Here is a 16,697-nt window from a genome sequence, read left to right as displayed (position 1 = left end):
GTTCAATTTAGAGAACAGTGTGGGGTCAGGCATTTATTTGAAATTGTAAGGTTAGGGCTTGAGGCTAGGGAATGCATTATGTCATCAAGGTCCTCACAAGTATATAAGTTCAAATGTATGTGTGTCTGTGTGGGTAAATGTAAAAAAGGATTCGGGATCCTGTGACACCATTTATTGTGGCTAGTGAGACATCTGTTATATGTGGTGCTCACCTGTTGCACCTGTCTTTGAAAGCTATTGTAAACTTGCCCTTGTGTTTTAATAAGCCAGGGAGAGTAATGTTCTTGAGTGAATGGGAAAGGAAACATAGGACTTCCCTCAGTGGAGTCCTGCTGTTTGTCCTGTTTTGTAAATGAAAAGCAGTTTAAACTGTAGATATGTGAGGAGGATGAGGAAGTAGCATAACAGGAAGTGTTGTCTGGATAGATTTCAGTTAGCTTTTTTTCTAGGAGACAGTTAGTTAAAGACTTTATCCATTGGTGAAGATGACAACATATCAAAAGAGTAATATTTGTTGTTTCTGGCTTTCTTTTTTACTTTTAAATCGTCATCAGTGATGATTATTTAATTAGCTTAATATTTTTAGCCATTGCGTAATGCCGATTCATTCTCATGTTACAACCAGGAGTTCAGATGTTCTGTTCTTGTGTGTAAAAAAAGCAGTGTGCACTCAGAGTGTACTCTGAAGCAGTGCGTTTCTGAAAAAAAACATCTTCATGACTAAATGATAATGTGAAATGAAATTCATTATTAACAATGTGTTAACATTTTATTGTTTGTTGAGTTTTCTGGAGATTCTTACAATTTAAACTGAACGTTATGGTACCTTTATGGTAATCCAACAAGAGAACACTTAAACCATGAAGTTATGGTCATTTAAAGGTATCCTGCATTTCACAAGACTTTCATCATTACTGTTACAATAATAAAACACTTGGTTAAGCTTAGGTAGAAATCATGTTTATAGTCACAAGAAACTGATGCTGATTGTTCTACAATCGCTTATTTAAATGTCTAAAATTGCTAAATTGTATGGCAAATTATTAACATTATTTCACAATCAGTTATAGTAAGCATAGCATATCCCAACAAATGTTAAACATTTTGGACAAATTATGGACCAATTAACTTTATGGTTAAGCAATTGTTAGCGAAAATTGCCTAATCAAATTTAAATCTGTTATGAAGTTTGTCACGCACCAATCACCAAGCCTAATTCCTTGTATGTGTAACATACTTGGCAATAAACCATTTCTGATTCCGAAACATCCTGCTAACTAACAAAAACAAAAACAAAACTACTTTGATAGGCTGGATCAAGTTGCCCTGAGTGAACATATTTAGCAGTAATAACCAGCTTCTTGTACATCTCATTGCTTATCATTGCACACCTCCCTTCTTCATAACTTACATCTTAAGAAAGAAACATCCTCTGAGCATCCAAGAGTATTGCTGCTTTGACATCCTCCCTTTAAATAACTCCCTCCAATGGGACTACCACCAATCTGTCTTCAAACAGTCCACACTGCCAGCTCTGTGCTTCTCTTTGTCACTGTAGTGCTTCACACTGATAAAGCTGCTTGTCTCTTACACGTTCTCCTCTTGAAAAATGTCTTGCCACCTTAGCTGGCGAGGAGGACATCTGGACTCCTGTGGTTTACCTCCCATGTTGCTTACCATTCTCCCCAGGTGGTGCAAGGAAGACTCTGTGTTTTCTATGCACACTGTTTGGTTACTTAAAACTCATTCTGGGGTGTGTCCGCTTAGATGTTTGCATGTAATGTTGATTTTATCATCGCCAACCTTCAATCATATAAGGCCAATCACAGTGAGAACATTACACTGCACATTTCCACTCAGAAACATGAACTGAACCAGTTCTTTCTCTTGTATGTCAACTAGCATTTACCCAGCACTTAGAAGCTTATATGTACCTCAGTACCCATGAACCTCTATTGAATGCTGTTGTTTAAGGCTACACCTTGAGAATTTAGTGGAATTACTGAGAAAATCTTTACTCTGGTTTATATTCATCCTCAAGAGTGATGGCTTATAGGAGCGAAGATATCTTGTGATGTTACAAAGTGTTCAGACTGCTGTTAATCAAAAAACATTACGGAAGCTCACTCTATCAAGTTGACAATCGCTATCTAATGCTGTTTTAATGGTAATCAGTGATCATCTGCCAATAAAACCCCCCTTCTCCGTCATTGTGACAACATTCTGTCAATAAACATTGGAATTCTGCTCACTTTTCCATCCACCATCACTGTCTAGTTGTACAAGTGTTGCTAATAGCCACTAGATAGTTTGCTTTCCATGAATTATGTCCCTTGACCTGTCTTGCCGACGAAAATATTATGCTTTCAATGTCAATGTGAAGTTGTGTTTGAATGTAAAAGTACAGGCAAGTCTAGACGATTATCAGGTGGACATCCTCTCAATAATTAATTAGACTTTAGGGCAGGTAGATATGTTATATTCTCTTTAAAACACAACCTTGTTTTCATAATATTATAACTTTTGCCTCAAAATATTACAACATTATTCTTGACTACTCAAGGAAATATTTAGAATGTGCAGACACTAAGTAAAGACAATTCCAACATAAATTGATCCCCCACAAATTCACCAGGATGCAGGAAATTAAGGTCAGTGGACCAAAATGTATCAAATGTCCGGATAGATTATGTAAAGTCACGCCATCTACTCTTTTAAATAAGTCCCAATCTTACAAGGACAATCCTAAAATGGAGTAGACAGTTTGGGACTAATCTATGTCATGAAATTAAAGAATGTTAACACCCTCTAATCAGACTTCCCTCCTTACCTCTCCCCATAGTGCTGTTTCCGTAACCACTGTGCAACATTACAATCAAAGCACAACAAAAGGCCTGATGACTCATTTCTGTGGACTGGAAATCAAGCACATTAAAAAAATCCCAAAAATCAGTGTTGATGACTGATAATCAGGCCATATCAATGTGCTTTCCTACGCTGTGACAAGAGTGTGAAGATGAAGTCTTTTAATTTTACCCTTTCAGCAGCTGGCTAGTAAGCTAGCTGACCTTAGCTTGCAAATTCCACCATGCTGTCATGCTAACGCTACACTGGTAACAGAAAATGAGCTATCAGATCGCTATTTTCCCATCTGCTGAAGCTGTCATATGTCAATGCTGTGTAAAAGCGATTGTCGTACTGTAGTGGCCTTGGTTTCATCTCTCAGTCCATGCCCAATCATTTGCATTTTTCAAAATAATGCAAAGGGTGCTAGGACTTAAAGGTAAAGTTAGGTGGAGACTTAGGGGTGAAGTTACACTTTAACTTAGATGTTAGAAGGAGAAGGCAACCTTTTACTCAATCCACTGCCTTTATAAGTCTATTTATAATTGATTGTCAAGTCAATTACAATTACATGTGCTTTACAAACAAAAAACTAAAATAGTGCACATTTTAGTAAAAATAGAACAAGGCAATATATCTCAATATTGTGAATCCAATAACAGGATTCCAAGTGCCACATGCATGACTTAAGCAAGTCTGGTCCCTGTCAAGCACGCTCAGTATTTTCAGGTTACCTTGCTGATCATATCTATTCGGTAAATACAACTTTAGCAGTGTTTGTGACCTTTGGTTGTATGCTCTTGTGTGTTTTATGTGGGTTCTTTGCAAATCTACCCCTGTTATTGCAAATTGTGATAGTGCAAAGCTTGACTGACTATCAAAGTGTTTTGGTTACTGTGACTTAAGGGACTGCAAGGACAATGATAGCAGAACAAATAATAGCATTAACAATGGTACTGTTGTATTCAAGTGCAGGCCATATCAGTGTGACAGTGAGCAAGTATGCACAATACAAGGACCCTGAAACTAAAGCGGCTACATGGAATATAGCCATCATTCATTCTATTTTTCACACCTGTGCTTTTCCTGCTGTGAAATCTAAAAATGGCTTACAGGAGAGTTACAGAGATGTCAATCAAACACAGTCCGTCTAATCAGTCAATGTAAGTGCAATCACCTTTGTGGATGTCCCATGGGTGTGCATGGCCTTTGAATATAAGCTAAATAGCTATATTATTCATAATCATTCATTCATTAATGGGTGTAACATTAAGGATTTAAAAAAAAAAAAGATTTACAGTGGTTTCTTTTTGCAATAGATGTTTATGAAAAAAGTGTCATTGTTCTATCCAGGAGCCAGCTCATCACATGACCTGCAGATTTAACTGTGACCACTATGTCAAAGCAGCAGAACAGCCCAGCTCTGTTATTCCCAGTTAGGACATCATTCTGGTGGACATGGTTAACGCAATCCCACTTGAAGGCACTGCATTATATTGTTAATCGATTCTAATGTCTTAAACATCAATATATGGTGTTGAAATGTTCTACCTATAATGTGTTAACAAGCTCCAGTAGGCCAGAGTCAAAGGGCAGCTGCATCAACTGCAGTCAGACATAGCTGTAGCTGCAGCTAGAGCTTCTAGGTGAAGGCAACAACAAAGGCAATCATACCGCGCCAACTCCCCCAGATAAATACCCTCAATCATTCACCACCACATGGCTTAACCCAAGCAAGCCATGTCGCCACAAATTATACAACGGCATCTCACATGCTGCTGTGGAGCTGATGAAGGGCAGCTGAGGAGAACTGGTGTCTGATGCAACAACAAAGAAAAAAATGACCTGGAGCGGGATTTTGTAAATTTGCTAAATCAGATAATTACATGAAAGGCGGTTCAGCAAGGCCGCCATTAAAGTATAATAGGCTATTGCATTGATAAAAGAATGCATAACCATTCACATGAATCATTCCATGTTTTGAGTTATTAAAGGAAATACATTATTCAGTAGCTATGAAACCTTACTAAACTACACCTGATGATCTCCATTCATCCTGTGTGTGTGGTGCTCATTGGAGTGACTGGAAAAAGTTATGAGCATGGTGATTCTTAATTTACTCACACATGTTTGATGAAATGATATTGGCATATCACAAAAAGCCCAATAGTGTGCTTTTGTTTTCTTATACCCAGCATTTTTACTATACCTTTTTCATGGCAGCCATTTTGACTGAAACGCACAGGTAGACTTTAATTATAAGGGCCCCGCCTTTTGTAACAGTCCTGCAAAGCAAAGCACGTTTTAAGACATGCAAAATTACCAGCAGTTCTTGTCGTGTTATATGTATAAATGTAAGCTAAAAAAAAAAACTTCCATTCTGACCAAATACATTTTTTTTGTACTTTCCCCATCACCGGGTTTCACTGCCGCACGCATGCGTAGTAATGCGCGTAGAGAAGGACAGAACTTCAGGTTGCACCGCTTGAGATGGAAACAAACTTGTACACAGCACATCCAGACCAGTTCGTGCAAGCATGCTACATAAATTAACACATTGTGTTGTGAAATAAGACGAAGCAAATGTAGAAACCATTTCCCTGAGGAGGATAACACCACTGAGTTTGAGGACACCTTGCACGATGCAAACAGAGAGGCAGTGGTAAAGTCATCTTACTCCCAGTACTGCTGTGATGGAGCCACTGATGATGCTCGATCATGTTAACCCTGCTGATGACAGCGAACCTACGGAGACAACTAACGTGTGCAAACCAGCAAGAGAACCATGACAGCATGCACCTTTTCAAGTTTGGACATGTGGTTTGAAGACTGAACTGAATCATCAGGAGCAAAGCAAACAACAAGAAACACCTGTAAGGTATGATCGCTGGTTTTAATAAGCAGTGCAAAGGTTTTGGGCTCAATGCTTTGCTAACTGGCAAAATAAGGTGTGTGTAGGTGTGTGTAGGTGTGTGTGTGGTGTGTGTGTGTGTGTGTGTTAACTTTAATGTACAGTTGAAGGTACAGTACCAGTCAAAAGTTTGGACACGCCTTCTCATTCAACCTCTTTGAAGAATCTAAAATCTAAAACATATTCTGGTTTGTTGAGCATTTGTTTGTTTAGCACATAATTCCATATGTGTTCCTTCATAGTTTGGATGTCTTAAATATTAATCTACAATGTAGAAAAAAGAAAGAAAAACCATTGAATGAGAAGGTGTGTCCAAACTTTTGACTGGTACTGTACCAGTTGTTGTAATTCAGGTTTGTTGGATCTAGAGGACTTTGGATGGACGGAAGAGCATTTTTATTTCTAATAACAGGTGTTTTGTGAATGAATCACTGATGTGCATAGAGGAATTTACTGTTTCTCTTTTGATAACCTGCAGCTGATTTAATTGGACAAATCTTGCATTCATGCACAGTCTACTGGTGCTTGGGTGTTTTGTTGTCTTTGAGTCTGAGTTGTTTTGGCAAACAGCATGGATTTTATATTGGCTGTGAGTGTTACAGGTTTTGGGGTCTGTGTGTTGGCCCACAGGCCTCCATGGTCTTACACTGCTGACGTGGCTATCAGAGAAGCTGAGAGTTTGTGTGTTTTCAAAGTTGCAATTTTGAAATCAGCAGTTTGAACACTGTTGTGATTCTCTGAAAAGGTATGTTAGTTTATCTTTTTTAATAACCTTGATTCAATTGTGAGTGCTGAAAAGTACATTGATTTTGAAATGTTGGCTTTTGAGTGTGACATTTTCCTGAGTTTGGCGTTTATTTACTCAGGTATTCAAATGATTTAATGAATTGGTTTAATTGCCGCAGTACATCGTATGTTAGTTAGATGTTTTTACATTTAGCAATTTTCTCTGCTCCTTCTCATGTCTTGCTAGACACTTATTACTGAAACCACCCTTGCCATTAAAGTTTTAATCACCCCTTAAACCCGACAAGGGCAGTCATTTGTATGTGTGGCAAAGCTGCAGGTCAGCAAAATTTAAGTAACTTTAAAGAAATGCTGGTATTTATTAATACATTTTGTAGTTTGTATTCCTTAAAAAACCCAATACACTCATCTCTGTTGCTGATGCAGCATAAATAGCCTCATCAACAGCAGCATCCTCTCCAGACAGAATTAGCACCCTACAACACATGATGTTCAACTCAAATTGTTTGGGAAACTTCACCATCAAAGCAAATATCACCTGAAATTACTACAGGCGAGTTTTAGTTTCACATTTTTATTTTTATTTTATCAGTTTACATTATGTTTTTGAATTTTTTTTGAAACCATGTCAGATTTTAAATCCATAAATTAGGATTAAAAGGCTTCTTGTGCCATTTACATATGCATTTAGAACTCCTGGATAAGAAGGACGTCTGCACACTGTAAGGCTCCAAATAAATATTTTATTTCTCTTCTTGAGGCAATGTTTTGAAATTCAAAACCCTCCTCAGAGCACCTGAAATATCATTACTGAATAAATCCCATACCGTGTTGCGGATTGCATGTCGTAACACGGTTTGTCCTCTAGATAGTGCACTAAGCTTACATTGACTTAAGGTCTCAATTATTGTTCAGGTCAAAGAAATTGGGGAACCAGAGAAAATGCCAGAACAAGCTATGCGTTCAGTTATTGACTTCTTGCCACTGTTCTCTGTTGGGTCTGTCAAAACATGACTAAGCAGTTATATATTACAACTTCATCTGAAATGTGGTTAAAAAGGTATCTTGATTTTTAGCTCGTGATATGCTGCTGGTTTTATTAGGCAGACATACTGCATGTGTTTGGTGTCTTTTGTGCAATCTATAATGTTGTTAATTTTACATATACGGTGCCTTGTTTGCTTGCATTCAGCTACAGTATTTAATTAACATTTTAGAAAGTCTTATTGAAACTGTGTCTTCTAACACAGTTAGGGCCGAGTTAACCTTGTACCAATTTTGTATTTATCCGTACTCAGTCAAGTCTGTTTGACGATCAGACATGTTGAGAGATATTTAAACATGTTTTGGATTAATAATAACTGTTCCAAAGGCTGTTGTCTATAAACTGTTTAACAGATGTTAGTGAAGCCTGCAACACAGCATCATGGCTTGATCACTTTGTCTGTATGTCGTATATTGCCTTCATTAACATAGATATCACTACATACAGGATGGCAACTTTAGGCTATACACCTGCTGCTATGACTGTAAATGTTGAGGCCCTTCCTGAACTGCACATGCCTACTGAAGCTAACAGTGTTCATCGTGATGGGCTTAACTGGTCTGGCTTGTGGAAAAATTAAAAAATGTTCCGTACACTAAGCTACTTTTGAATAGCACTTATTAAGGATGTGGAAATGCAAAGTGTACATTCAAGTGATCTATTCTGGCCTTGGCACTATATTGAAATGTATTGTAGCAAGAGAAACTTTAAAACAGGCTATAAATACAAAAAATAATGCTGTGATAAACATGTGGAAAAACTCCATGCTGCTTCTAGAGAGCTCTTTAAACTGTCAAAAAACAATTTAAACAATTTAAGCTTAAAAAGTTTGGCCCGGGTATTTGATTGAGCTTAAAAGAATGAAACAATGCAAGATTAAAATATTAATACTAGAGAATATTGTGGGGGCTAAGATAAAATGAACTATGTTGGAAACATTAATTGTGTGCATGGAGAAACAAGTTCACTGTTGCTGATGTTAATGTGGAGAGAGGAAGTGTCTGAAGCGCTCTATACGAGCTAACTGACAGTCAGGCAAGTGACCACGTTATTGCTCAACAACTGTCATTTGATGCTTGTCAAAACATTTTCCCACTTTTGTATTCTGTCTCACTCTCTCACCTCTAATTAATTATACATTTCTTATAAATGATAAAGTTGATAAAAATGAATTGCACTTTATATTATTCTTATATGACAGGCAATTCAGATGGATAGATTATAATTTTAACTTTTATGACCATCAGTTTGGCTAAAAGAAGACATTACCAGTTTCCCGCCTCCTTGTTACAAAATATAGGCACTTTGAAGCATTCAGTTTAAAACAAAGCACTACACCCAACTATTTAAAAAAATAATATTGGAATATCTCATTTACTCAAGGTGAGAGTAAGTGAAAACTATTTATAGGTGGCAATGGCCCTTTCACAATATGTTGTGCTGTGTCACTCACTAGATGGCAACATTGTCTTACAATAGAGTGCAGAAACGAGTCTCCCGTTTGTGTTACATTTAAAAGAAGGTCTGGCTACTCTCTAAATGTTAAATCTTACTCTTGTTTCTTTAGTGGGGAAGAGGAAATGGATTTGTTCTCAGCACTTACAATGTTAGTCTTGTATTTACAATAGTGACTCATTAGGAAATGCTGTGATGAGTCAGCTTTCCACTAATAATGAAACCTCAATAGGTTGTATGGCACCATTCTGAATTACTATAAGAAGATAATGGACATAGATTACAGAGCTGTATCACACGTCCATGTTGAGCAGGATGAATCACATTTTCCTTTCGCTGTTGTACATCAAATGACCTTTTCACTTGTACATTTTGTTCCGCTGTAAGCTGGTCACTGAACCAAGGTGTCATGTCATTTCAAACCACATTAGATTTTACCTCCCTTCATGTCCTGTGTCAGAGAACCTTTTGAAAAGAGCTAATTAGATAGAAAAAATGAATGAATGTTTGAGAACATATTTGTGTTTTACAAAGGCATTTCTGATTAATATCAAAATAGATGTACATTTTCTCATGTAAGAATGAGACAACAACATGGCTTGATAAAATGATGAATGCTACACTTCAAATTTAAAAAAAGATACTTTTTTTTCTCAAAGAGAACAATATTATTACATTCATTATGTAGTTCTCAATGACCCAAGTTTCTGATAGAATTCCATGAGAATATACAAAACACATTATTATTTTTTATTAGCTAGTGTTTAGTTTTTATTTGTATTCAAACATTTCTCTTTGTGTCTTCAGGCAGGTCAGAGGTCAGAGAGCTACACTGGAGTATAATGGGAATATTTGTATTGCTCAAGTTAAAAATGTTTTCTTGTTTGGCGGCTTTTTCTACTCAAAGCATCATAATAATGTGGGTTTTCATCACTACAGCTTTTGGAACAATATAAAGGAATTTTACAAACATGCATTATAACCAATAAAGGTTGTCTTGTTTGGCCTAAACCATTGGGACTACTGTGACTTTAAACTTTCTAAGAATCATTAAATCCATTGTGATAACCCAAATTAAAATGTAACCAATAACACGTTGCGCTGAATCATTGGAAGAGGAACGAGACATTTATACGTAGTGTCCAGTAGAGGACAGGCAAGTGCTACAAATTGAATTGCTTCTCTTGGCTCATTCACTTATACAGACACGGACTACATTGTTTTCTTTATTGCATATCCAATAATTGTGTATATAATGTATGGTAAGCTTTAAGAACATTGTGTGAGGATATTTGAATTCATACTGTAATTGTTATTAATTGGTATGCTGTAGTCATGAGAGTCTAATTATGGCAACTATGTCCCTTTTAAACATGACCTTAGCTGGAATAGATAATATTGTGATTGACCAATAAACACAATGATCCTAAATCCAATTAGTTGCCATTCTACTGTGGAAGAGTTCAACTCTGCCACATCCAGCTCACCCTTTCTGGTCCCTGTACTCCAGAACAGTAAGGATTAATTATTCAGCTACAATTAGCGTGATGTCAATAGTAATTGCCACCAGTGCAGGGCTCCTCTGACATTGAGGCGGCCTGTTGTGAGACCGAGATTACGCTTCTCTCATGTTAAAATTCCCAATTTCAATCAAGTTACTGTATGTGCTCAAGCTCTTGTGTGCGCAGACACACTCTCTCTCTCTCTCACACACACACACACACACACACACACACACACACACACACACACACACACACACACACACACACACACACACACACACACACACACACACACACACACACACACACAGAGGCACATCCCCACACCCACCCAGGGGCAGGCATGCATGACTGCACTCAAATAACCGACACTAATGCACACATACACACACAAGTACTTCCAGTTAAATTTGAGAAAAGTGACTGTAAAACATAGATAAGTGTTGCTCATTTTTCGTTTAACATTTGTAATGTTTATTATTAGACACATATTTACTAGACGGTGGTGAGCGTCTGGTAATTGCTCAGTCCTTCCCATTACAAACAGGAGATTGAGGAGGTTTATGCACAAGCTAAAATATGCTACTGCTGTTATTGACATTAATTAAAATGACATACTATAAAACTCTCAAAAAATAGTTATACATTTAACATTAACGAACCCCTTTGCATCTTTGCTGTGGACACCCTTACATCCACGATGAGCAAATGAATCAGCATTTTGATTTTAAAATGCATTTGACATTTAGATAGAATATAAAGAGTCGGTGCCTATTTAAAGAAAATGTTACATTAACCGAAACATAGAGTTTCTGAGTTACAATTTGTGACAAATTTACTTATTAAATCTCACTTCCACTTGGTTTGAATTCTGGGAAGGGCTTTTGGGAAAACTTGCCACACCATTTTATTTTTGGCCATTCATTTTTGTTCTTTTAATGTTTGCAATTGTGCAAATAAACGGAACTGAACTGTAACAGAATACCTGTGCGACTACCACCTCTGGTCAGGAATCCACAAACAAATGTCACATTTGATATGACTTAAAACCTGAACCTCTATATGCACACACGTAGATTGAAATTGAACTCTGACCTTGAACTCCAAGGTCAGAGTTCAATTTCAATAATAGGCTACAGTTGTTGTTTTAGAGTTTTGGCTGAGATATCTCTTCCCTTAATTTCAACTCTCTCTTGCCTCTTTTCTTTTCATCATTTGAATGTATTCCATTTTATTACGTTTTAAAGTCAGTGTAATCTCTTCTTAACAGTGAACAGTTAAGGTTTTAATGTGTAGTGTGTACAGAGACAAAAAGGAGATGCAGCCAAAAGAATTATGGTGGTTTGAGAGAGGTAAAAATATTAGTTTCAAAATGGGATGAATGTATTCTTACAAGGCATACACATGCAGTAGTGTAAAACCCAGTACAATATAAAGAGATGTCTTCTTCCCTGCTGCTTTATATGATCTCACCCACTTTTTCCAATGGGCCCTCTATGTGACTTAATTTCCCCACTACTATGTTTTTATCTATTAGACTGGGTGATATAGGAACTACTGCCTTGTTTCCATTGATCTTAAACTGAATTTCATTTTGAGTTAGGGGACTAAGAATCCCATTACAAATTTCACACATGCTTGGTTATTCAAACTATTGAACTTCTGTTATCACAGTCAAGTTTGTGCAGCCAGACAGAAAAATAATGATATCCCAGGCTGAACAGAGTAGGTCTAGTGAAGTAACCACTACTTCATAAATGATGCGTAATAATGTGGAATTGATAATATATTAACTTAGTTAAATGTCTATTGCTTCAGGTCTCTGTCCAACTGACACAATGCTGTAATGTAGTGCGTGTTGAAGTTTTGTGGGCTAAGCTTATAGTGTTTGTGCCTATAGTCTGGACTGAGCGTTGAAACATCTCACTATGGGGTCAGGAGTATTGATGGCGGTGATAAAGACATGTAATAATGTCATAAAGCCAGAGAAGACAAGGAGCTGTAAGTGGAGATTGGCTGAAGAGTGTAACCGGTAATCAGTCAGCGGGGTGAAAAATGACGGGGCCAATGTGTGTGGACAGAAATGAGGAATAAAACATGGGACTCGTGAAGGCTGAACAGATCAGAGCAGGAAGAGGGCGGGGGAGTAAAGGTGACCTGCTCGCAGAGAGGACAGGCCCGTCGCATTTCCTGATTACAACCAATAGGTCTCAATTTGACATGACAACACCAACTACTCATTTGAGGCAGGGCCTGTGTTATAGAGCTTTGAGGAGAGAGGGGTGGTGGGTTTAATGTCCCATTGGGTGTGTTATACCTTCCTTAAAGAGTAACCTCAATGATGAAGAGTATTTGTTTTGTGCCAGCACTTTTCCTTACCTGCAGTACAACTCCATTCATTGTTCTCTGTTCTCAGTATTTTAGCTCATTACAAGCTGGTTTGAATACAGTCCTGATTTGGTCATTTTTATTTATTTATAAGTCTTTTCTATTGCGTATTACTACGTAATTATTTATTTAATGGTGAGATTAATGAGTGGTGACCAAATTAAGTTGAGTTCACTTGCTGGAATTAACACATATTTTCACTAATTTGACTGACAGAGCTTTTGATGCAATGTGACAACAGGGTCTGTGGTTTAAAGATGGTAAATAGTCGAGTTTATCAGCCACACAAAAGGTCTGCAAGTTTTAGGAAGCGGACAAATCACTCCAGCTGGTGTTAATAGACTGTAAAGCTGGGCCTGGTTAAAAGTAATTAGATACAACATTGTCTCTGTTTACCAGTTATAGGCTATAAGCTACTGAAATGTTACATCACAGCTAAACTTCATATTTCAGATGTGCTTTCTAGCACACAAATTACTTGGTGATGCAATCATCTGTGAGGTAAAGGTAATGTGTGAGGTGAAAAGGACAGGTATGTGCCAGTGTTTTAGAAACAACAGAACATTTGTGACTTTTGTTTGTCTGCTGATCTGACCCACGTATCGTGGCCATGACACACTGCTCATCGAGGCAATTAAGGTTCTTAATACACGACTAATGCAATTTCCTTTCTTTTAGACTCAGTGTGACTTACACAGTCTGATGATATTATGTCCATGGCGAATAAATGCCCATAAATAGGCTTAACTATATAAAGAAAGATGCTCCTTAAAACTTCAGAATTTGCCAGAGAATCATCACATTTTTTTTAATAAGTTTTCTTCATTATAAATTAATCAAGTAATAGTTGTCTGTACATCCGTGGGCACACTGCCAACAGGAATTACTAATAGCTATTTTGGTATACTATTTATTGTGACAATTGTCTTTAATGTAAAGCAAATATTACATGTAAAGCAATTTGGGTTGTTGTTTTGGTCAACTAAGATCTCTTTAGGTAATAAGTAATTTTCTTTAATGCTTTTTTATGCCTAATAACTTATTTCCAAGAAACCTATGAGCCCATCTTTAGTAAACAGTAGATTTAAAGTGGTGCTTTACATAATTCTTTGTGGAGTTTTACAGATCGATAAAATCAAGCTACGATAACTTGGCAAAATCATATGAGTGTTAGTTGACTAAGAATTTCATTAGGTGAGGACTGCCCTAATCGATATGCACTGTTAGCGGTAATTGAGAATATATGTTTTTGTGATTTAAGTGACCTGTGCCTTTTTTAATATTGATTGTTTTTGAGGGTCTTCTTATCACTCAACTCACATTTTAGACACTGCATGTTTTGAATTGCAGTGAAGCTGATATCGACTAGTAGGGCTCCCTGGCTGAACAACTTTCTTTATTAATTGGAGTGATGCACTTTTTTATATTTAATACCTAGATGCCGGTCCTTATAACGAGTCTTCACCTCTCAGCTTTGGCCTAAGCATCTCCAGCCTTTTTTCCCCCTTTTTAATGATTCTACCTTGCCCTAATGTTCTATAGTTGTTTTATAATTTAGATAAGTAGTCTTGTTATTTACCATATTATATTACACTCTATTTAAGTGTAATTTATTGTCAAGCATTTTGTTATTCTGTTTACGTCTGGCATCAAGCAAAGGCATGTGTTACCAGTGAGTCTTTTGTTCCTCTACATTCACTACTGAATTGTGCACTGTGTAGCTGCGACAGGTTTGGTTAAAACAAACATATTACTTAGCTAAATTATGTCTTAAACTTGTGATTGATGCAATGCAGAGTCAATTTGCACTTTCCTTTTCTTGGGGAAATGCTCTTGATTATAATTTCATGTTTTCAAAGTTGTGTTGTTAGTGGACACAACCTATTTCACTGAAACGCTTCTTTCTGCACTCCTGAAGTTTTATGCAGATAAGACTGAAGGCTTTCCCCTCCCAGAGCTGGGCGGGTGCCCAGTATGCAGGAGTTTATCTGGCACACACGTCCCTCCCTCCATATTTCACTTCTGGTTCTACTCTCTCTTTCTGATAGCTTTATCACTGCGGAGGGGTCAGATGCTGACACCAGCATAAGGGCTGCTTAAATCGCTCTAAACAACATCTATCATGGACCCTATAAAATAAGCTTCATGGCATGCACAATACTCTGGCCTCGTGCTTGGAAATGCTCGTCTATCATACGGCTGCTTGACTCTAAAAAGCATTTTTTTTGATGATATGTACAGGATTCAGAAGAGGACAGTTCTGATTTGGCCTTAATCAGTCTTTATGAGTAATTTTAGATTACAGACTGCACGGGGGATCTATCACTCATCATGAGGCAGGTAGGCTGTTTTGGAGGTGATAAATGGCACTAGCCTACAGTTCTATTTATTGATCAGGAAGAAGTCTGATATCGGTAAAACGCCTTTGGATAGCTAAAAACTGTAATCGAGAGGCAGTTACATTTGTTCTCTAGTTCTGGAGGCATGGCAGGGGGAAGGCAGAAGGACACTAATTGACTTTGATTATTGGCCTAATATTATGACATGCTGACAGGTGGCTCATACGGCTCAGAAACACAAACAAATGGAATGCAGATGCTCGAGCAGAGAGAAGAGACGCTGTTATGGCCCTTAAATCAAAACAGTCCTGCAGGCTGTTCAGTAGCCAGTAGATTAATAGCTGGATGCCAACTGATTGCAGCAAATTGTTGGTTCTCTGAGGTAAAAAAAAAAAGATAAAGAAAAATGAACGCATAACAAGAAGAAAAAGCTTCCTGTGATGTGGCTAATTTTTTGTTTTGACAGTCTTCATGTGTTTAACAAATGTTCTTATTGCTACAAATTTATCAGAGTTATTTTGACTGGCTTGAATAATTAAACATTTTAGATACCAAACACAGCTGCTTGTTTCTGTTATCTGAATCTATGATTTTAATATGGTATTATGGTTTCTGTGGAAATGTAAAGTAAAAATGATCTGGAACAGCCTATCACTTTAAAGACTAAGACATAAGTGATGATATATCTAATGACAAATTAAAAATATTGAGAATTTGATGTATAGAGATTGTGATTTATTGTGATTGATCTTAAACATTGTTATCCTGATGGTTGTGATTGAAAATGTATTCAGAAATAAAATGATTTTAACAGATGAGAGGATTCACTAAAACTGTCTGTTATTGAATGTCATATCTCTGTACATTGCACAGGTAGACACTTAATATTGGCATTACTTAATGAGCAAGGGAACATAATTGAGACAAATCTACACTTCTGTTTGAGATGGTGTTGATTGTCCTTCTTCTTGAATTTGTTAAGTGACTCTTCTGCATACAAATTGTTCTAAATGGCCAAATGTTCCAAAGAAATACACATTTATTGTTGTTATCCATTGTTTTTTTTAACAATTTAATTGTTTGAGTGAGTAACTTCCAGAGATATATTAAAAGATTAAAGTTCAAAGTCAATATTTCTACGAGTACATTTCAACAGTGAGAGCTCAGCCTTATGCTTCTCTTTACTGCCTTGACTTGTCTCAGGTTATAGGGATAAGGCAAGAGTCCCTGAATGCAAATCTTAAGTAGAGGAGCAAAATGTGTCTGGAGGAGCCAAAAAAGAGAACAATCAATGACCCAGAAAAGAGAAATTATTGTCCAAGCCCATCGCTTAATTTCTTTAAAAGCCTATTGAGAAGTCAGAACCGCTCAATGCGCATCCACTAAAGTTAACACTCTCAGCATGCCATACAATTTAATTATTAGGACATGATTCATTCAGTGAGTGGTCACCCATTCGATGG

Source organism: Anoplopoma fimbria, chromosome 2 (genome assembly GCF_027596085.1).
Source record: "Anoplopoma fimbria isolate UVic2021 breed Golden Eagle Sablefish chromosome 2, Afim_UVic_2022, whole genome shotgun sequence".
Classification (NCBI taxonomy): Eukaryota; Metazoa; Chordata; class Actinopteri; order Perciformes; family Anoplopomatidae; genus Anoplopoma; species Anoplopoma fimbria.
This window is presented reverse-complemented; position numbering follows the sequence as displayed.